General features: G+C 51.4%; 1 long non-coding RNA gene across 1 annotated transcript; it reads right to left on the bottom strand.

Annotated features, from left to right (window-relative positions):
* Positions 1 to 10,579: 10,579 nt before the first annotated feature.
* LOC102389815 lies at positions 10,580 to 22,874 on the bottom strand. The gene is made up of 3 exons (XR_326458.4): positions 22,368 to 22,874; positions 16,674 to 16,859; positions 10,580 to 11,905 (listed from the first exon to the last, which is right to left on the bottom strand). It is a non-coding gene; the product is annotated as an uncharacterized LOC102389815 (long non-coding RNA).
* Positions 22,875 to 23,120: the final 246 nt, after the last annotated feature.

Genomic DNA, 23,120 nt, shown 5'->3' with positions numbered 1-23,120 from the left:
CTGAAGAGTGCCCTTGTGGGTTCCAGAAGACCCAGGTTTCAGTCTGGACCCTCTGGTGCCCTTGCTGTGTGACCCCAGGCAAGCAGATCACTAGTCCCCTCTGGGTTTCTGTGTCGTCAATTGTAAATGAGAGGAAATGGCCTTCCAGTTCACAGCTGAGAGGGTGGGAGAGGCTTTGGAAAGGGTTCCTACCTGCAGGAGACTCCTCTCCAGCTGCTCTGGCCCCTGAAGCAGGTGACCTGGGCTTTTCAGCTACCAGGAGTGGGGTGTCAAGGGCACCGAGTGAGTTTTGAATGAAACGTTTGTGGAATGAACGCATGACTAGACTTGATCACTTTCTAGCTCTGTGACTGACTGTAAAGGTCTGTCAGTCTCTTCGCCAGTAACAGGGGTTCCTGGTCCCAGACCCTCAGAGTTGTCCTGTGGATGAGTGAAGACCAGGAGGCTCTTAGGAAAGTGGAAAGACTTCCCAGTGCTTATAAGGGTATCGTCTGTGAGCCTGGATGAGCTTTCTGGGGATCTACCAAGGAGGGTCTTGTGAGCCAGCAGAGACTGTGCTGCCAGATGGGGCTGCTGACAATACCGTTCCCCGTTTTGCCTGCTTCCAGTCTCCTTGCCCTTGGGTAGCACCCTCCCACGCTGACTCTGGCTTGGCCAGGACTTGCTTTGGCCAATGGAACAGCAGCAGACTTGATGCAAGGCAGGGCTTGAAAAAGCACCTGAGTATTTTCATGTCCCTCTTGCTCCTCTGCCTTGGTCACAAGAATGTGTTCCAGCTGGCTTGCTGGAAGGATTGAAGAGACCTGTGGAGAAGACTCAAGGCATCTCAGACCAGCCAACAGCCCAGAAAAGCAGGGCTCTCCCCACCTGCACCTTACCACAGAGAACAGAAGAGTCACCCAGCCAAACTGCAGACTGTGAACACTAACAAATAGCTATCGTTTTAAGTCACTAATTTGGGGGATGATTTGTTATGCAGCAATAGCTAACTGATACAGTGATTATATATCTGCCCCACAGCCTCTTTGATCTTTGTACTCTTCTTGAAGAGATAAAGCAACACTTTGGTGTCCTCTTCCCTGGGGGTCACCAGGGCCATTGTCCTAACAGAGAGGCAGTTTTCCTAGTGATGGAGGGTGTGACCTCCAGGCTCAGACAGCACTGGGATCCCATCCCAGCTGTGGTGAGCTGCAGGTAGTTACTGAGTCACTCTGGGCCTTAATGTCCTCATCTGAAAAAAGCATGGTTCCTTTGCCATAGGGTTGGGATGAGAACTGGAAAAGATATCAGATGTAAAGTGCATGGCACAGAGGAAATGTTCAAAATAACATTTTTTTGTCATTATTTATTTGTGCTGCTTGATGATCAACCCTTCCTTCCCCCACAAAAGCCTCCGTTACTCTCTATCAGCTCAGATTGCCGGTAGGCTTTGCCAGGACCCCCCCACCCCACCCCTCCCTCATCCACAGCAGAAGGAGACAAGCTAAAATCTGCAGCCACGTGTACTTGGTTGGTGCAGATTTCACAAACGCTGTGATTTTTGGTGAGCAGAGCCTACCAGTTGCAGAGGAACGAGCCCTTCTGACGGCACACAAGTTTTAACCACTGCCAAAGCACTGCCACATCCATGCATGCCCATATTTGACAGCCTCACAGGGCTTCCAGGAGATGGTCAGGCCAGGGACTAGTAGGTCCATCTTACAGATGGGGACACTGAGGCTCAGAAAGGTTCCCTGACTTACAGGAGCTAGGATTTGGTTTCAGGTTGTCTGGTCGCAGAGGAGACCTGCCTTCTGTCCAGGATGACTCACCCTCTCCCCCAGGGGCAAGTCTCAGCCTTGGAGATGCAGGTCTGAGCTCTGGGATCTCTGGATGAGGGACTATATCTTTGCTTTTGGAGTCCTGAAGTTACTTCTGTGGAAATGTGATTTTATTTCCCAAGGGGAAAGTGTCTCTGAGCCCCTGGAATAGTTAGGGAATTATGGTGGGAGATTCCTTTTGTAAAGTCAGGATTTTAAAATTAAAAGCGATTAAGCAGGGTCCTGCCTTTGCACTGGCTGGCACCCCTGACATAGGAAAGCCACCAACAGTCACAGGGCTGCTCCCTGCCCAGACAGCCCAGCCCCAGGAGGCCCATGGAGCCTGGTTAGGGGCGTGGGTAGTCTGCACCTGCCTCTCTCCCTCGTGAACCTTAGCTCACTCCCAGCTCACACGGTGCAAACCGGAGATGAAGGAACTCTCACCAGTCTCTGTATTTATTCACTCGGAACCTTGGCTTCTGCTCTACTGAAACCCAACTCTGCCCTCTTTCCACCTCTTCTTCCCCCAAAAGTTACTTTCAGAGTTTGCAAAAGAGGCTGGAAGGTTGTCACGGCTTCAGGGAGGTTTGAAACACAATTTAAAAACAAAAGCGAAAACACAGCAGCAAGAATATTAAAGAACCCAGTGGCAAAGGGCGGCGGAAAACAGCTTTGTGTTGGCTGATCCCCTTCCAGGGCGGGGTGGAGGGGTGCGGTGTGGTGGCCCGTGAGACAGGCGCAACTGGAATGAACGTACTCTGGTTTCTTCCCTCGCTGTCCTAAGCGTTTTCCTGTTGCAGCCGGTTCAATTACGGTGCTTCCACCCGTAGAATTTGAGACAGTCATAAACAAGTGATTGTTACAAAGACCAGACTGTGTGTCGGAATGCAGGGAGGAGGCAGAGGCAGCACCCTTGTTCGCTCTGTGCTTTGCAAACTGGCTCCCAGGGCTCCCAGGGCCCCTGGAGCGCCCCGTCCGAGGGCAGAAAAAGGGACTGATCCTCTCAAGCGGGGCCGGGCCAGGGGGTCTAGAGACCCTCAGCCATGGGCACGACGCGTGCCCGACCCCAGACCCACGGGAAGGACCTCTGTCCAGGCTTGCCTCACACTAATATTAGGGTTGTTGCTGCCGCTGCCAGCTTGATCTCTGAGCTGTCTCTCTCCTCAACCACAAGGGAGAGCCGCGTCTTGAGCTCCCAGAGGACCAGGTTTGGGTGGAGATGCTGAGTCTGATTTCTGACACTTTGCAGGGATGAGCAGAAGGGGCAAGTGTCTAATTAGCAGAGCTCAAGAGAGAGGCCTGGACAAAGGGGGCACTGAGCCCCTTAGTCGAGTGATGCCTGCACTCCTGGGGAGTGGGCGCTTGTAGGGGTATGGGAGGGCCCTGGGGGAGGCCCTGGGGTCCTCCGTTCTCTCCTTTAGCCCCTCCAGGTCCCTGAAGCTCCCTGGCGCCGACACACACGGGGGAGCAGGGCACTGAATGACCACGCAGTCACGGCCCTGCGCCTCATACCCTCGTATGTCCTGAGATCTCCTTAGTCTGTGTGTCCATTGCAACTTTCAACCATCAAAGGCCAAAGTTTAAGATTTTTGGAAACTGCCCAATTGCTGTCCTGCTTGCTAAAGCAGGCAGAGCTTCAAGAGGCCCATCCAGACATGGGCTTAGAGCAATTGGCTCTCAAAGTCAGGACGAAGCCTCTTAGAAGGGGCGGCAGCCGCTATGGCCTGAGACCCAGGCCCACTGGCCAGGCCTGCTTCTGTGGGAGGGAGGAGTCAGCCCCACTGGCTGACCTGGGGTTGGGAGCATCAGCTCCAGGAACATGACTTTCCTTCAAGGAAAATGAAGGAGCTTCCTGTGGGGGAACAAGGGTTTGGTGAGGGAGCAGAGGAGTCTTGGAAAAGCCCTCGCCTCAGCTGGGATCTCTGAGTTGCTCTGAGGTCCTTCTCAAACCTCTGCTCATAAACCTTCAGGCTATGAGTCTGCGGCTCTACAGAATTCATACATCAGATTTTATTATTTATTTATTTATTTTTTGGAGTGACTTCCAGGTGACAGGCATTGTATTTTAGGTGCTGGACACTCAGCAGGTTAGAGAATCCTGCCCTCTTGGAGCTCATGTTCCAGTGAAGAGAGAAGAGAGGTCGTCCTGCTTACCCCGAGGTCCTGTCCAGTTCAGTTCAGTTGCCGCTCAGCCGTGTCCAACTCTTTGTGACCCCATGGACTGCAGCACGCCAGGCTTCCCAGTCCATCACCAACTCCCGGGGTTTACTCAAACTCATGTCCATTGAGTCAGTGATGCCCTCCAACCATCTCATCCTCTGTCATCCCCTTCTCCTCCCACCTTCAGTCTTTCCCAGCATCAGGGTCTTTTCCAATGAGTCAGTTCTTCACATCAGGTGGCCAAAGTATTGGAGTTTCAGCTTCAACATCAGTCCTTCCAATGAATATTCAGGACTGAGTTCCTTTAGGATGGACTGGTTGAATCTCCTTGCAGTCCAAGGGGCTCTCAAGACTGTGTCCACCTGTCGCATATTACAGAGAAGCAAACCCAGAGAGGGAAGGTACTTGCCCAGGGTCACACAAGTCCCTGAAGCCAGGCGTCTTGGGCACTAGCCAGCAGAGCTCCCATCACCCCAGGCTGCTCATAGGAGTTAAAGTAGCTAAACGCACCTCTGAGTCAGGGTTGTTCACCTTGTAATTGGAGGAAAGAGGTAGGTTTGAAAGCCCTGTCAGCAGCTGCTGGCTGCCTCCTTCAGCCAAGGAGCCTGGCAGGAAGCTACTGGCCCCGGAGTCTAAGGTCTCTGCCCCTCTCCCATCGCTGACAGCGCAAGCCAGGGAGGGCCAGCAGGTGATGAAAGGCAGGGGCTGGCTAAGGAGGCAGAGACGGGCCTTCCTTCCAGGCTGCCTCTCCAGGCTGGGGCTGAGCCTGGGTCTCTTTCAGCCAGCGGCAGGAATGTCACAGGCCAGTTCCTGAGAAGCCTCTGTTTCCGATCTGAGAGCAGATCCCTGTAACCGTTACTAGTAGAGACCATATACTAGCATTTTCCCCTGCTATTGCATTTTACAGCTCACGGCTCCTCTGAATAGCATTTTCCCCGTTAAATCAGATGTTTTGCAAAAAAAAAAAAAATGGGGGGGTGGAGAAGGGAATTGCAATCACAACCGTAAATCATAAGTCACGTTACTGTAAGGGGATGGCTTCCTGGCTTCCTGGCTTCCTGGGATTGGTGATTCGGTGGTGGTATGTGGGAAAGCTTGCTATAATGAGGTGACAGGAGAGGCCAGGTCTTCCCAGGGGGTGTCTGCTACCAGCCTGATGTTTCACACAGCCTTGCTTCTGGATGACTTCTGCCTCAAGGGGGTTAGCACATTTATTGGAAGACTGGGGGAGGTGGGATGGGGGTGTAGCAACAGGGAAAAGTAAATCGCAAGCAGAGAATGGTATTTGTCACCCCAGATGCTGCCTGATGATCCTAAGAAGAGGTGGAGTGCTGCTCAGGATGCCCCACACCCCCAGCTGGGTTTTCAGAGAGTCCTGAGTCTTGGTCCAGAATGCCGTCACACGCCTGTGGGTACCAAGAAGGCCTGTGTGTTCCCATGGCCCATCACACTTGCCTTGGAGCCAGAATCCTTTATGGATGAGAAAACTCTTTGTGGGCATGCGTGGGGGCTCCCGGGCTCTGCCAGCGGCACCTCTGTGATCCAACAAGCTCTCCTCTGAGCATAAGTAAATCAACAGCAGGAGAACTTAGGGAAACTCAAAGAGGAGAATTTAAAAGAGGGCTCTGGGGATAAACATAAAATATAAAGTGCTGTAGCACTTGGGAGAGGGCTTGGGCTCTGAGGAAGAGGAAGAAAAGGGTAGTTATATATCTAAGAATAAGTGGAAGGGCTTACCATTGAGACTTTAGGAAGAAGAACAGAGAGGTTCAGGCACTTGCCCCAGGCCACACAGTGGCCTCAGGTCCAAAGGCTCCTTATTCACGCGGTCAAGGATCAGTGATCTTAGTGGCTTAGTCAACAAGATGTACTGAGCACTGCAGGTGTCCAGGCCCTGACCTGGGAACCTAGAGGATGAAGATACATCCCTGCCTTCAGACATTCATAGAACAGCAAGGGAGAAAGGCAGGCTAGCGATTATTGTGTGGGGCAAAGAAATTCATGGTTCGTTTTAGATTTATTGCCACGGTTTATTTCCTGAAGGATTTTTGATGCAGAAAATACAAACCAAAAGCTGTGACGAGGCAGGAACAAAGATTCTGAGGACAATAGTGGAAGAGATGGTCAGGGAGGGAGATTGAGGGCAGAGAAAGGGATGACAGTGGGGGAACTTAGGAGATCTTCCTCTTGATCATGTTTCAGCTTGATCTTGAAAGAAAAATGGGAGTTTGCCCCAAACAGATAGCTCAGAAGTGCACTCCGAGTGGAGGAGAGAGTCTGTACAAAGGCCCGGAGGTGGGTAGGGCAGGGTGCACACGTTAACTGCAGATGTTCCAAAGGTTGCCACGCCGGGTGGTAAGGAGGTCACTGGGAGAGGTAAGGTCAGCAAAGGCCAAGCTGAAAAGGGTTTTGATGCCTAGGAGTTTAGACTTGATCTCACAGGCAATGAAGAAGGAGAGACAGATTCTAGGAAGAGATGTCAGAGTGAGGCGGGCATTCTAGAAAGATCCCTCCCATGGTAGAGAAGCTGATGGTGGTAAGAGGCAGCCAGGCAACTTTGACCAAGTAGGAGGGGACGAAGAAGAGTCTCTTGGGACACTGGCAGTGGAGATGGAAGATTTGATGGAGACATTTGATGCTGGGAATTGACAGGGATTTGGGAGATAAGGAAGGTGGTTTCCCAGCAGCCTCTGAGGCTCCTGCTTAGAAAGGACTCAATTGGGCAGTGATGCTGTTAGCCTTTGAGCTTCCCGACTTCTGGCCCGGTCTTCTATCGCTGAACCACTCCCTTTCTTTCTCTCTCTGGTTTGCTGTTGTTTAGTCACTAAGTCATGTCTAACTCTTTTGTGACCCCATGGACTATAGCCTGCCAGGCTCCTCTGTCCACAGGATTTCCCAGGCAAGAATACTGGAATGGGTTGCCATTTCCTTCTCCTGGGGATCTTTCTGACCCAGGGCTTGAACCTGCATCTCCTGCATTGGCAGGCGATTCTTTACCACTGAGCCACCTGGGAAGCCCTCCCTCTAGTTTGGAAACCTGATGGCAGGTTGGGGAACCAGTAGGTGCCAGTGGTAACCCCAGCTCCTCTGTTACCAGCTGTGCAACCTCAGACAAGTCACTTGCCCTCTCTGAGCTTCTGGGCTCAGTGTTCTTACCTGGAAAGGGGATACCCTGCAGGTAGGGCTGCCTTGAGGATCACTGCCTGTGTGCTTGTTTCAAGCAGGTCCCAGCAGGAAGCAGACAGCTCACTCAAGTTGGGTGACTGGAGAAGGGTTTAATAAAGGGACTGTTCGCGAAGACCTGGGTGGGATGCAGGGAAATCTCAATGAAGAGTGCAGTGCCCTGGGGGACTGTGGTTCCCGTTACCGCCCCAGGCCTGTGTGGGGAAGGTTACCTGGCAGGAGCTGTGACCTTCAGTCTAGGAATACAGAGGCTACCCCTCTTCCCCATTCGTCACTCTACGCCCCAAGAGACTGAGTATCTGTCTCCTCTGGGGTGTGAGCAAGGCAGTGGACCTCCCTAGCCAACAATCAGCTTATCTGAAGGTCAGCATGGATTTACAGTCTTGACTCCAGCCTCCTCACCCAAAGCAAATCAGACGGAGAAGCCACGGCGAGCTGCTGACACCAAATCAGATTTATTCAAAGCCCTTACCACCAGGACCTGAAATTATCTTTTTCTATGTCCTGTCTCCCTCTACCCTCTTCTTTTCTCTGCCTCTTTGCCTCCTTTCCCCCTCCTTCTTCCTCTTCTTTTTTTCCTTTTCTCTCCTCTCTGTCTTTCCACCTCCCACTTTTGACCTCCTTTAATAGCCAACACCTCAAAGGAGCCACTCTTCAGTCAGAATTGCTCTTGCTTTTTGCTTGCTAATTTCGTTATTTCACTTGTCTTTACATTTCAAGGCGCTTGATGGGTCTATTACAGAGTGTTTCATTTACTAGATGGATTTATTGCCCTCACTTTTGACCCAACATTTGTGGACCCTGGCCCTGAGGGAGAGGGGTGTGCAGTTAGTTGTTCGGGTATTGGGGCCCCGAAAGCTCTGGAAACGATGTCCAACAAACAGAGGCTCCTAGAACCTCCTGGGAGTGAGAGGCTTGGTATTCTATTTGTACTTGGAGTACAGCATAGGGCCTGTCTGCCCATGGACTGGCCCATCTAGTGGGATGGCGGTGGGACCCAGGGGTGAGCAGCTGCGCTGTGTGTGCTGGGAGAGGGTGAGCTCAGCCAGGGCAGGAGCACTGTTTCAGGCGGCCAAGGTAAGATGGGACCAACCAGATGGAACCTACTGTGTCCTAGGGAACTGGGCAAGGGCTCTCACATCCTGCATGGCTCATGTTGGCCCCACACGGTACTTCTCACTTTATAGATGAGGAGAGCGAGGCTTCTGTCTGTGATTAGCCCTGCGAGGAATATGGAGCATGTAGAGTAAGGTCAACAGCCTTATCAGCCTGCATCTACCATGTGCCTGGCCCCAGGCGGTGATGAGGAAGACCATTCTCACCTCACCTAATTCCAGGAGGGAGCAGACGAAGCTGGAGGTCAGAACCCCGGGATGTCAGGGCTGTGGACTTCTCAGGCGTCTTCTAGAAACCCAGCGTCTCCACTGAACAGATGGGCAGCTGAGGCCCAAGGGGAAGAAGTGTCTTCCCCAAGCCACACGGTGAGTCTTCTTCCACCACCTCACAGCATTGCTTCTGCAGGAAGTCTGTTCTGCTTCTAGACTCCCCTGTTTGGAAGTTGATTTTTATTCCCCTACTTAAACAATTAAGCTTTAATACACCAAAAACAGATCATTATCCTCCTAAGGTTTAAAAAGCAAGATTACTATTTGTAACACAAGCGATTAGCTACCTTCTGGTGTTTCCATACTTCTTTCTTCCCCCAAAGGACTGAACTCTGGGGGAGCTGCAGATTAGGGGTGCCAGCCAGAGCTGGCAAACGGAAATACTGGGGTCTTGGAGGCAGAAATGCTCCAGGAAGGGAAGGAAGTGTGCCGAGGCTGGTGGCAGGAGGCCGTGCAGATGTGGAGAGCTTCTCTTTGGGGTGCCAGCTTGGCTCCGCCGGTCCTAGAACATTCCTTTCCTGGCTGCTGCCTGAGCTGCGTCCCTGCACCAGTGGGATAGGATGGCCGCCCACCTCCCGGGATGACAAGTGTGTGAGTCAGCTGTGGCAGCCTCGGTGGGTTCCTCCTACAGAGGACCTCAAAAGGCCCTGTGAGCCCCCTGCATTTAGATGAAATATATGATGTTTTTTCATAGTTCTGGAAGGAAGATCCCTAGATTTCATCAGATCTTTTTTTTTTTTAAATAGCAGAAAGAAGAATGATCTTTATGTTTATTTTGTGATGGAATACACATAAAGAGGGGGCTTCCCCGGTGGCTCAGTGGTAAAGAACCCTCCTGCGAGACAGGAGCCACAGGAGACGTGGGTTCGATCCCTGGGTTGGGAAGATCCTCTGGAGAAGAGCATGGCAACCCACTCCAGTATTCTTGCCTGGAGAATCCCCATGGACAAAGGAGCCTGGTGGGCTACAGTCCATGGGGTTGCAAATAATGGAAAGAATAACGGAGACAGTGCTGGGGATCAATCCTTGCACTGAGAAACACGGCACTGTCCGTAGCTGGAGGTCCCGAGTGAGCCCCACTTTAATTGTATCATCCTCCTCTCCATTGAGGTAACTACTCTCCTGGTTTGTTTTTTTTTTTTTTTAATGATCATTCCTGGCTGCCTCTATCATTTTCCCACCTAGGAGCCTATTCCTAAATGACAGCTTGTTCGGTGGCGCCTGCTTTTGAACTCTGACCGTGAATATCCGGACTTGCTTCCCAAGGAACACACGACGTTTGTTTTTGAGATCCGTCGAGTCGAGTGTGAACCTGACATTCGCTCCCTTTCTCTGCTCTGTGGTCTTGTGCTGCATAACTCAGCTGCAGCTCACCGGTTTCTGGAAATGAGGGCTAGTTCTAGGGCCTGACTTTTATGAGCAATGTTCTGTAGACATTTTCTTGTGTGCATGCAGGAGTTTGTCTAAGGAAAGTAACTGGGGGGTATTGTTGGGTCCTGGGCTGTGTGCACATTCAGCTTTCCTAGGCCTTGCCAGATTGTTTTCCAGAGTGTTTTTTCCAATTTATAGTCCCATCAGCAGTAGAGAAACATTCCAGTTCCTTGATATCTCACTGTGGTCCACATTGTCAGGCATGTTGATTTTACCAATCTGGTGTATGTATGTGTGTGTGGTGGAAGGGTGGTAATGTTATTTATTTATGTCATGCCATGTGACCTGTGGGATTTTAGTTCCCTGACTGGGGGGTCAAACCCAGGCCTTTGGCAGTGAGAGCTCAGAGTCCTAACCACTGGACATCCAGAGAATTCCCTGTTGTTTAATTTGTATTTCTTAGATGATTAGTAAGAGTGGTCACTTTTCCTATGTCTATTGGCCATTGGGGTTTCCTTTCTGGAAAGCAGAGCTCTGGTCTATTACCCATTTTTCTATTGAGTTGTATTATTTTTTAATGATCAATTCGTATTGGACTTTTGGTTTGTTCTTGTACTAAAGTACTCCAGACATCAGTCCTTTGCCCTTATCGGAGTTGCAAGAATCTTTTCACACCATGGCTTTTCTTTAGACTTTATTTAATTTCAAAAGGCCCATGACCCCAGGGAAGGTTGAGAACCACTCATGTAAGAAGTTCTATAAGCAGGAGGCCCGTGAGCCAGAAAACCTCAAACTTTTGTTAAGCTTAATGGTATTTAGAGCAAACTGAACCAGAAATCAAGAATGTCATGTTCAAAGATTTGCAGTTGTCTTGGGAAAGACCGGGCTGTCTGGGTCTGCAGCTTCTGCATAGTTGGGGTGGCCAGCTGGGCTCAGGGAAGGTGCTCACCTTACCCCAGATCCTACCGCTTCCAGACATTAGGGTCCTTGGGTTGCGCTGGTGGTTTCCTTCCACCTACCTGGTTTCGTTGCCCACGTTACCTCTGGGTATTTGCATGTCATTAGCACACTGCCTCTCTGCATTACATCATTCTATGCAGAGCTCCATCTACCCCTGTGATTGTCCTAACTTCTCTTGTGGTGTGGACACTTCTGGTAGGGCTGCCACTTCAAATGAATCTCAGTCACTAAGTCCAGAGCAAGAGGAAATCTCTCCACATCTTCTGAGCAGGTTTGATGGAGACCTGTGAGGACCTGGCTCCTACAAGGGCACAGAGAAGAAGGGAGATGCCCAGAATCGGGCTGTGAAGGCAGCTCTGCCTCACTAAGTGCTTGGTGCCATCATCTGTTTGGGAAGACTGGTGATGACCTGTAAATCCGACGGATGTGAGCATCGGCTCGTCTTCAGAGGCAGCCCATCCCCTTGATCTCCAGCTGGTTGGTTCCCTGTTTATCTGGGGGCCAGTTTGATTTGCGTCTCATTTACATTCACTAGTGTGCGGAAGTCTAGGGTCCAGACATCAGGTGTCTGAGATAAAACGAAACCATACAACCTGCTACAAGTGGGTTCACATCTAATACGGGAGGTCTGAGCAGCCCGGAGCCGAGTGTGCTCTTTTCTGCAGCTCATTTCTTGAGCACTTACTGTATACCAGCTGCTGTGCCAGGAGCTCTCCACACAGGGTCTTATTTTAGCTTTCTCATGGTTCCACGAGCTATACCTATTCAGTCTTCATGTTCCGATGCGGAAGTAGAACCTTGCCCAGGTGACCTAGTGTTGGGGCATAACACGGTGGTTACCCATGCACCCGCTGGAGTCAGATAGACCGGTCTTGGGATCCCAGCTCTGGCCTTTGTCCACTGAGCATTCTTGGACAGGTTACTTCCTGTTTCAAGGGTATGAGCCTTCCCACTGAGAGCATGGGAACACTCACGTAGTTATTCCTGAAGGTTTGGGTGAGGCTGCCACAAAGCACATGGTGAGCGCAGCTCAGGGATCCCGCAGCACTGTGATGAGGAGGAGAGAGGATTTAGTCAGTCTCATTCTTGTTTCTCTGGGGTCCACTCTGTCTCCCACGAAAGCGCTGATTTTCCCATTAACCACAGGCACAAAATGCGAGTTTCCTGCCCTAAACTGCTAGATGCCCACTCCTCGTCCTCACCCAGCTTCAGCGTCCCGTCGACTGGGCAAGGACACGCAGGCGGCCCTGGGCTGGGGAGGGGGGCCCTTGATGTGCCCATGGGGATACCACTTGGAGGAGGCGAGGGGACTTTTCCCCTGGTGTTAGTCACTGTTTGCCTCATGGAGGAAACACTGGAGCAGGAATAAACATTCAAGCTTCTCTCAGTATTTTCCATTACCTTATCCCTCCTCTTTGCAAGCGGCTGTCCCACCAGTCTGAGGCCGTCAGTGAAGATGTGGCTGCCCATTTTCCTACAAACAGGCAGAGTGTTTCAAATCTGCACAATTGCCCTGCGGCGATGATACAGAACTTCCTGAATTGTCCCAGACTAATCTAGAATCTGGTCACAGTAAAGTCTTCTTCTCTGCTCCCAAGCCTGACCCACCCACTCTGGATGGCTGGTCGATTTCAGGCCCCTGACCCCCTGAACCACCTTTCCCAGGAGAGTGTGGTGGTGAAACTGGGCTTTGGGGATCAGATCACCTGGGGCTGGATGCTTGTTCTGCCATTCACTAGCTGTGTGTTCTTGGAAAAGTTACTGCACTTCTCTGTACTTACATCCATATCTGTAAAACAGAGATACTAATGTATGTAGCAGATGGTTGTGTGTATTAAACGAATATGTGAATGACGTTAAGAACAGGGCCCTGCATGGAGTGAGTGCCCATGACATCAATTACCATTGTTCTGGTGCAGTGTGTGCGGGAAGCATGGCCTTTACATGAGTTCAAATCCTGGTACCTCCACTAAGGTGCCTGTGACCTTAGACGTCTCTTTGAACCTCATCTGAGCCTCCTCTGGGTGGCCTACCCTAGAGGGTCATTACGAGACCTGATTCATGGGTGTGGGATTTCTGTGATCACATAGAGCCCTACACTTGCGTTCATGCTATGCTCTTGCCATCTTGGAATCTCTACTAAGTCTTGAGCAGTCTCTCCTTTTCATTCAACTTTGGGTCCTGCAGACCACATCACACTTTCTTTTTTCCCATCTCCTGTCTTGTCCTGCTCTGGATTGGGCACCTGGGCCCATCACTGGTCCACCAGGGGCCACCCATGTGCAGAATTCAGGGGGCTACCCAGCAGTGGCTGGGCCCTCCCTGGGTTCACCAGACTTGGCCTCCAAGGGCACGAGGGGGATTGTCCCCTCTGGATGACATGTGGACCTGCTTTCAGTGGAAACTTTTTAGCTTGGGATTCTGACCTTGGAGTATGTTGATTGAGGCTCTTTGCTGCTGTGGAACTGGCCATATATTTTCTGAATATTAGGTGATTTCAAGAAAAAAAAATCAATTTTAATAGCACCAATCAAAACTGTAGAACCTTGCAACTGGTACCTGTCCTACTCTACACTGGTTTATAGGATAGGGAGGCAAAGAGCCAGGATCCCCCCAGCTCACTGTTGCCTCCCCAGCGCCAGAGGGTGGGGGTAAGGTGATGGCGGTGGGGGCAGGTAGTAGATGGGGCCTCACCAGAGCAAGCAAACTTCCTCTCTAAGAGCAGCTCCTTAGATCTATACATTTTGTGTAACAGCCGGTTAATCTTTAAGCCAGAACTTATTCTTTAATGACAGTTATTAATTGTTTAACAGTTAATTCATTATCATGATTGAAAATCCAAAAGGCACAAAAGGATGTTGAGTGAAAGGTGTTCCTCTATCTCGTTTTACTTCTTGGAGGTAACAAATGTTTTCAGTTTCTTGGGTGCTTCTAAGAGATAGTTTACTTTTATTCCAGAAGAAAATATAGTTACAGTTTATATTTGTATATTTATATTGTCAAGAAGATCCCTCGGAGAAGTGAATGGCTACCCACTCCAGTATTCTTGCCTGGAGAATCCCATGGACAGAGGAGCCTGCTGAGCTACAGTCCATGGGATCACAAAGAGTTGGACACAACTAAAGTGACTTTGCACTAAGTAGCATTTGTATATTTCCCCCAATATAATATAAATGGCCACGTGCAATGCCCACCGTCTGGGCCCGGCCTTTCCTCAGTCCCTCTTGGAGACAGTTGCTTGTCTGTGTCAAGCCCCCTTGTTCTTTGATGTGGCCGCGCTGTCTGTTGTAGAGGACCCCTGGAGTATTTACCTAATGATGGATGTGCTGGTTGTTTTCGTTTCTTACAGGCCTGAGTCTTTTTTTTTTTTTATGTGGACCATTATTAAGGTGAGATAGTATAAGATCCCACAAAGCATGTAGGATTTTAGCTCCCTGACCAGGAATCAGTCTTGCACCCCTTGCATTGGAAGGCAGAGTCTTAACCACTTGTTCACCAGGAAAGTCCCAGGCCTGAGTCTTTAGCAAATTCCATTCCGCCTCACCCAGATGTTGACAGCATTTGTTTAAAGAAGCCAATGGTGTCATTCTCTGGCAAGCTCTGCCTAGTCATTCAGCTTTCCTCACGCACCATCTGTTCCAGCTCCAACCGGTTTTCCAGATACGATTCTTGAAGACGGAGGTCCTCTCTCCTTCCTCATTATTTCTCTGATATCCGTCCTTCCCCTCTTCCAGAAACCTTCTCCCTCAACGGTCCCATTCAGTACCTCCATTTGCTCCCACAGCACTGTCCTGCCCACCTGTCTCCTCCCCCACGGCCACCTCCTAGGTCCAAGGCTGCAGCCTGCTGGGTTTGGACCATGGCAGTAACCTCCTCTCCTGCTCATGGGAGCCACACAGGTCACTCCACTACCTAAAGCCCTTCCATGGCTGCTGGGTGCTTAGCAGATAAAACCCCAAATCCTCAAGCCACTCTGCCCCAGCTCCTTCCACTCTCTGCTGCTCATCAGCCTATAATCTCACACGGAGTTCTTGTCTGACTCTGAGTCTCTGCACACACTGTGCCTTCGCCTGGAGCAGCATCCTCACCCCAGACACCCTCCTCCACCTTCTCAAAGCCCACTCCCTTGAAGTCTCAGCTTAGATGGCACTTCCTCAATAAGGCCCACCCTGACATCCTATCTAAAATCAGTCAGCGCGCTGAGATGTTCTGGGACCATGCCTGTCTGGTTTCCTTACATCATTCACCACTGTGTGTAAGTATATGCTTGCTTGTGTGTGTGTGTGTTTGAAAGTGAAAGTCACTCGGTCGTGTCTGACTCTGTGACCCCCACAGACTGTAGCCCACCAGGTTCCTCTGTCCACGGAATTCTTCAGGCAAGAATACTGGAGTGGGTTGCCACACTCTTCTCCAGGGGATCTTCCTGACCCAGAGATCAAACCCCAGTTCTCCCACATTGCAGGCAGATTCTTTACTGTCTGAGCTACCAGGGGAAAATGTTTTCCCCATGAGAATATAAGCCGCCTGAGGGCAAAAGTGTGTGTTTTCTTCACGATGTTGCCTCTGATCTGTAGCTCAGGGCCTCATTAGTGCCTTTTGAGTGAATGTACACTTTTCAGCACTTGCTCTTTGACAGGCCTTGTGCTCAGTACTAGTCACTCCAAGTTTAGTAGTTGAAAGTTGAATCCCATGGACAGTGAAGACTGGTGGGCTACAGACCATGGGGTTGTAAAGAGTCAGAAACGACGAAAGTGACTTGGCACAGCTGAAAGTTGATTAGTAGCTAAATAGAAGCCAGAAGGGTGTGTACCTTCCTGGTCATATCACCCAATGAGGAAGAGTTGACTCTACCCCAGAGGAAGTCTGGAAGGATGAGGGACGCTTCTGCAGCAAGGAAGAAGGGGACGGGTATTCCAGGTAGACCACCCAGCTTGAGCAGAGGCCTGCATGGGGAGAGGGTGTGGACCCCGCAGGTGTGTCGTGAGATTGGACAAGGTGAGCTGGGTCATTCACTAAGGTCCTACTGGGATGGGTCAAGGAATTTGAAGATTTTTCTTGTTTTCTATTTCTTTGTATCCCTAGCCCTCTTTTCATCTTGGACATATGGTGGAAGTTCAGTGAAAAAATCCTAGATGTGAGCTGGTGATACTGGACATTAACTCTGTTTTACAGAAGGGAAACCAAGAGTCACAGACTCAGAAGTGACTTGCCAAGCACTTTCTTACTCTTTTTTGTCATATTCGTTGGAAGCTCCTTGTATCAGTTAGAGGAAGCCAAGCTGCTATAACAAAGAGACTCACTCCTAAGAAGAGACCACCACCTCTCTCCCCACCTTTTCTGACCTCAGTCTGCTCTTTTTGTAAACAATGCTCTCAGTGGCCGGGCCTCTCCTCAGCCCCCCTCCCAGCTGACCATTCATTCCTGGCTGGCGGAGACTCTGAACCAGGCCTGGACCTTGGTGCTGCTGCTCAGTAAAGAACCCTGGGCAGCAGGTAAGCATTGATGTCCACGTTCTAAGGGCTCATAGGGGCTGGGAAAACAGGAGAAACTTTTAAGTACTTGAGAAGCACCTTTGAAGATACAGGAGTGAGTCAAGTTTTTATTATCCAGCGATAAACAGAGACCTCTAGACTGAATGCTTGTGCATCCCTCAAATTCATAGGCTGAATCCTAATGCCCACTGTGATGCTATTAGGAGGTGGGCCTTCAGGCAGTAATGCGCTTTTTAAATGAGGTCTGGGAGAGATCCCTTGCCCCCCACCCCCCAGCCATGTGAGTTTAAAGTTAGTCTACGAATCAGCACACGGGCACTCACCAGACCCTAAATCTGCTAGCATCTTGAGTTTGGACCTCCAGCCTCCAAAACTGTCAGGAACAAGCTTCTGTTATTTGTCAGCCACCCAGTCTGTGGTATTCTGTAAGCAGCTCAAAGGGGCCAAGACAGCCCCCAAGACTCTTCCTGCCAACACCGTCGTAGTCCAACAGGGGTCACTGTTTGTACCTGAAAGTAATAAAATTGCTTTTAAAAGTTCTGTGATAGAATCCAAATTGAACTTTTACTACCAACAGTCTAACACTTCATTAATATTAAAAATTAATGATAGCTAATATTTATTGAGCAGTTACCATGTCAGGTACCATTTAGCCCCTTAAACGATAGTGCAACCTCTCTTAACCCTTACCACTCCTGAGGGGAGAGCTTCATGTGGCCCCGTTTTCAGACGAGGAGGCTGAGGTTTAGGGTGGAGGTGACTTGATCAGGGCCCCACAGTTAGCCCAGAGCAAAGCAAGGTTTTGATCCCAACTCTGCCTGACTCCAGAACCTTAGCACCTAAGAAGTGGCTAGGAGCTGAGCATCATGGGAATATCTTCCCCTGAGTATCCACAAGGTGCTCGTGGCTCTTTCATCCTCCAGGAGCCCCCTTCCCTCCAGTTTGTCTCTATCCCTGTTTCATCTGAAGAAATGGAGGCACAGGAGGTCAAGTCCACACAGCTGTGGAGTCCTTCTTCTTGCCCCTACACTCCTGCAGAGAAGGGGTGCATCCCGACCTTTAGGGATGAATGCCCTTATAAATGAGGCATCCATCCCTGACCTCCCAGCTCTCCCAGGTGGATGGTCAGCCTTCTCAGACCCTTGGCATGCTCCACATCACTGGGAAGGGAGCCACTGGCCACTCTCCTTGAGTAGGCCCTGCAGCCCCACGGGGAAGCCAGCCAATGCTTCTCCCCTCCGGCTCCTTCCCACATCCTCTTGCTGGTCCAGAGCTGGAGGATTCGTCCACATTCCCTGCCCCTTCTACTCCCCACCTTGTTCTTCTTCTTCTTCCAGGGGTCCCTGATCTTTCTAAAATATTAGCAAGACTGATAAAGTCACTTTCTGCTTAGAAACTTTGAGTGTTCCCATTCTCTGCAGAACAAAGCTGCTACCTGTCACCCAAGGCTCTGCATGACCTGGCTTTTGCATGTTACCTCCCCTTGCAATTCCCTTCCCCTACCCCGTGGTGCTCCCCTAGCTGCAAATTGAAAGGGATGGGCAGAGGGATGGACTATGGGCAAATATACCTGGAAGAGTCTCTATTTCCTTCCTGGAAATGAACCCAGTCTTCCCCATATGTGTTTGACCATGGAGGACCGTAACAGCCTGCAGATCAGTCCCTATGAACCCGCTCCTGTAGCCAGATGGGTGCTCCCTATTCTGTACTTGCTATCTCCACACCTTTCTCCTCCTCTCGCTCCCCCAGACCCCAGCCCCTTCCCAATACCCACTCTCACCCCCTCTCCTTAGTGAGATATTTAAGGCCCAGCTCAAAACCATACTCCGCATGAAACTGTCCTGATTTTGCCCCAGTTGAAGGACTTTTCTCAGCCTCAGCCTTCGACTGGGCTTCTCCCTAACCTTGAACTGTAAATCCAGCCAGGATGTGTGATCCATTCTTGTCTCTCCCCTGTAGTTGACTTGCAATGTCGTGTTATTTTTAGGTGTACAGCAAAGTGATTCAGCTACATACACACACACACACACACACACGCATACACATATATGTATATATAACTTCTTCCAATTCTTTTCCATTATAGGTTATTACAAGATATTGAATATAGTTCCTTGTACTATATGGTAGGTCCTTGTTGTTTATTTTACGTATGTCAGTGTGTATATGTTAATCCTAAACTCCTAGTCTATCAAACCATGGGTTTCTTAAGGCAAGGGGATGAATCTTAGTCTCTTTTCCAAATCTCATACAGGGCTTGGCAAGTCACCAGCGCTCGACAAACATTCCTTAAACCAGAACTGAAAAAGGAGATGCAGCCTTTGAAGGGCTAAGACCCTGCCTTCCTCAGTCCAGCTCCAGCTCTGGTTCCCATGGCAACCACCCCCTTAGGCCCAGGACGGCCTGGCCTGACTCTCTGAGCATGATGGACAGGCCGAAAGGCTTCCCTGGCAGCTCAGGAATAGGCAATGGGGACTCCATTTGTTACCATGACAGGCTCTGCCTGTCCACTCTGGGTGTCCCTCGGAGAAATACGTTGTCTGTCATCTGCAGAGTGGCAGAAATGAAGGACCCAGGATAAGGCTTCCTAGCTTGTAGCAGGCTGCCTCCATCCTCTCCTGAGCTGAAAAGTGGCTGCGTTTTTGAGAAGGACCAGAAAGATGGTGTTATGAAGGCCACCACAGGCATGTGTCAGATTTTGTCCCAAGCCCTGGGGTTTGTGGGGCCCGCAGGCAGTGGGAAAGAGTGAAGTGGGCAGGACAGAGTTCCTGGTTAGTTTCAAAAGCCCTGCCCTGCCTGGAGGGGGTGCCCTTCTCAGCTCCAGCCACTGCAGCCCTGTGGGGAATAGGCACCTGGGAGAGCCAGAGCTTCTGATCTGTACGTGAATACCCTGAATTTGAAAAATCGGTTCCAAAATTTTTTAATATGGGTGAAAGTAACATATCAGTCATGGGTTAAATAAACAGCATTGAATGTCAGAACATATTTGAGTTACACCCTTTCCAGTGTGTCCGAGTTGGGCACGGGTCGGTCGGGGAGGAAGTGATGTTAGGGGTACATCAGCTCTTTGTTAGTGCTACGCGGCAGGTTCATCTTCGAGCCACATGGTGGGTGCACTCATGTCACGTGAACGTCTCAGGGTCGCATGTCAGCTCACAGGGTGTTGCGAGGTGCATGTCCCTCGGCTGCAGCCCCGCATCTGGCTCTCTGCGCCCCTCGCGGATGGTCCCCTCTCCCTCTCAGAGCCTGTCCAGGTAGAGTCGCGGGGTTGGGGGCCCCAAGGTGTTAAAGAGTAGAGCTGTCCACCAGAAACTGTGGCACGGACTCCCTGGGCCCCTGATAGCAGCCCCCTTCCAGACCCAGCTGCTCCGCCTGCCACGGCCACGTGCAGCCTCGGTTGTGCTCCCTGGAGAAGATGCTGGACATAGTCTGCTCCTCCAGCTGGCCAATGAGGGCCCCACACAGGCTTGCCACTCTCTAGGCATCGCAGGGCAGTGGGGAGGAGGTAGCTTGGACTGCCCGTGGGCTGGCTCTGTCACTGGTCTCCTCCCCTCCCAGCGGAGGGTACCACCCCAGCAGGCCTGGCTCAGTCTCCGCTGCCCCCTGGGGGCTGAGCAGATCAGCTGATGTGTCCCCCCTCACCCTGACCACCCACCCCCAGCTCCATGCTAGAAGATGGGGACAGAGACAGAGCTTGGGGCCAAGGAAAATGGAGGGAGTCAGCTCTGGCTCTGCCACTTCCTAGCTGTGTGATCGTGAGCAAACTGCATTCTGTGCCTCCCTTTTGTTGTTGTTTTTCAGTGTTGTGTCTGACTCTTTGTGATATGTGCACTGTAGCCTGCCGGGCTCCTCTGTCCATGGCATTTCCTAGGCAAGGACACTGGAGTGGGTTGCATTGGCAGGCGGATTCTCAACTGCCGAGCCACGAGGGAAGCCACCTCATGCCTCAGCTTACTTCTTTATAAAATAAAGATGGGGGTGTTATGACAGAAGAGCCCCTTTGTGACCGCACTTCGCACAGCACAGGCTCACAGTAGGCTCAGTAACTATTCTCTTGTATCTGTCCTGTCTGCCCACAGGCCTGCATTCCAGGGAGGAGAGCGGGGGACCGGAGTAAGCGGGAAGGACTCTGCCTCCCTCTCTCTGTCTGTCTCTGTCGGGTTCTTTCCTCCTCCTCCCCTTCTGCTTTCTTCAGAGCGGCAGAACGTTTCCATCTCCCAAAGCGGACGTGGACACCGTGAACTGCCTTCCCAAGCAGTCTCCAGAGGGAGAGATCTGGAGGGCAGTTTTCTCCCGTCCTCCTCCTCCCTCCATCTTCTCCATCATTGGGCTCATCCTCACCTGATTCCCTCTACTCTGAACCTACCAGCGGCTGAGTATCTGGCTCCTCCAGGAAGCAGCACTAGTAGGAAAAGCCCACGATGAGGAGCCGGCCCTGCTTTTCCCAGCTGGGCGCGATGGACACTGTCCGTGGCCTGTCTGAGCCTCCCTGACCTTTCAGATGAGAACCCCTGCCCCTTCACGGGGCTCTTAGGAGGATTGATGCAATGATGATCCTACAGCCCCTAGTTCTGGGGCCTTCTGTCCTTGGTGCAACAGCAGCGGGACCTGACCAGGTTGCCCCGGTCCTCGGACTGCAGTCTCGTTGCCTCCTGACTTCCCTGGGGCATCCTGGCCTTGACAGCCCGCTTCCTCCCGCGGGGTGGCGGCCTGCCCTGGCTGTGTTCAGCCTCGGTCAGAGCCAGTGTCTGGCCCTTCTCGGGTTTCCCTGTCCGCCATAGCCCTCCAGCCCCCTGTCACCAGGCCCAGAAAATGACACAGGTTTGCATTGATTTTTCCCAGCCCTTCCTCTTCTCCTCAGGGAACCCTCCACACAGCAGAACAAGAGCCTGGAGGTGAAAGCCATGCTCCTTTCTCACACATCCAGCCTGGGGGCGGGAGTAGGGGCGGGGGTGGCGGTGTGATCTCTGGTTTCACAAGTTCGGCCATTTTTCTTCAGAGAGTAAAAGAGACTCAGGCAGAGAAAAGAGGGGGAGAAGACAAAGAATGAGAGAGACAGCAAGTTAAAATGAGCCAGAGACTCAAAGGAAGGTAGAAAAAGGAAGACAAAGGGAGGCGCAGAGAGAGGAGAGACACAAGTCAGAACAGGGGACACCTCTCTTAGCAGCCAGCTCTGGCTTCCCCGGGCCTCCCGCCACCTCCAGCCCCGCCTCTGCAGCCCCCAGCTGATCGCAACCCTGATGCCACCTTATCAACCGTGAGTGACGGTGCCCTCCGGGGGAGGTGACAGCCTCTCACTCAGCTCAGCATCTGCCTAAGACCCAGGAGCTGGGATGAGCAGCCCACTGATGCCCACAGGGGACTAATGGGCGACCTGCGGGGAGCCAAGATCCTGCCCCCCTCACTCCTGGGTCTGAGCAACCTTTCGGTTGTGGGGGGGCACCCGGGAGCCAGCTCCTTCCCCAGCTGAACATTAACTCTGCCACTATTTCCTGCTCTGCCTGCCCTCCCCACTCCGCCTCCCCTCCTTTGTCTCCCGGTCTTCGATTTCCTATTGGAGAACAGTTCCAGCCTGTGCCACTGCTGAAATTCCCAACCTCTGTAACCAGCGCAGGCTGTTTTGAGCCTGTGAGTCAGAGACCAAAGCTGGGTTGTTGTTTTTTTTTTTTTTAAAGGCAGAAGGAAAATAATCTGATTTATAAAAGCAAAGCACTGTGGTCAGAACCAAACGTTCCACGGGACAGCTCGCTGCCTGAGAGGATATTTTGCAGCCTTGCACACACACACAGTAGACCCCAACCCCTTCCCTGTCTCTGGTGGGAGTGTCAAACCCGCGGGGGCTGGTTTGTTTGTTTGTTTTTTTCCTAGCTAAATGTTTCTAGGTCACTTCTATACTCCCCCAATGGGAACTCCCAGGCAGGAAACGCTGTGGATTCCATTCCAGTCCCTGGGCCTCCATAATTAATGAGATTGCTTAGAAACCCACCAAGAAGGAGGCTGGGGGTGAGGGGTCTTACCTCTGCTCCTGAGAGGGAGAAGCTTCTATCTGGGTGAAAAGCTGAGCCTGGCCAGGCCCTGGGGCTCTCTGGGCTGCCCACACTGACCCGGTTCCCTGTGAGGCCACCTGGGGCTGGCACTCCCAGGTCGGCTTCCTCTCCCTGCCTCACCACCCTCTGGAGCTGTCTCCTCCTATAATTCTCTCCTCGTCGAGTCTATTAGTGTTCTCCGGCAGGCTCTGCCAAGTTCAGCTGCATCTCCTTGTCTAGTTTATATTAGAAGAGAAAGCTCTGGCATGCTCTCCCCTCACCTGAGGAAAGAGACGCTTCTCTTTTTCAAGACACTTGTAGCCTTTGGTGGAGCCCAAGAAAGACTTAAATGATAATGAAATGCGGTCGTTTTGGAGATGAGATTGCCCAAGAGTGCTTCCAGCTGCCTTGTGAAAACGGCGTGGCTGTCCAGCCAAGAGACAGCCAGGCACAGGGTCCTGCCCTGTATGCCTTTTTTGCTGGCCTGTTTGCATCTCGACTCGTCTGTTCCTGTTTCCGCGCCTGGACCATTGGAACACCCTGTCTGTGCGGTAGGCTCCCAGCTGGTCTCCCTATGGTCTGTTCTCGTTCCCTTCTTAAACTTGATTCTTCCTGCTCTGATCACATCCCTTTCCTCCTTCAAGTCCTTCAGTGGCTCCTAAATTCCCAGTTCACATACCCCTTTCCCTCCTTCACAAAGCCTTCTTGACACCTTCTAGGTAGGATGGACTGCATCAACCATCA

Source organism: Bubalus bubalis, chromosome 16 (genome assembly GCF_019923935.1).
Source record: "Bubalus bubalis isolate 160015118507 breed Murrah chromosome 16, NDDB_SH_1, whole genome shotgun sequence".
Classification (NCBI taxonomy): Eukaryota; Metazoa; Chordata; class Mammalia; order Artiodactyla; family Bovidae; genus Bubalus; species Bubalus bubalis.
Note: the sequence above shows the minus strand (reverse complement) of the source record. Positions and strands in the feature narration are given on the sequence as shown.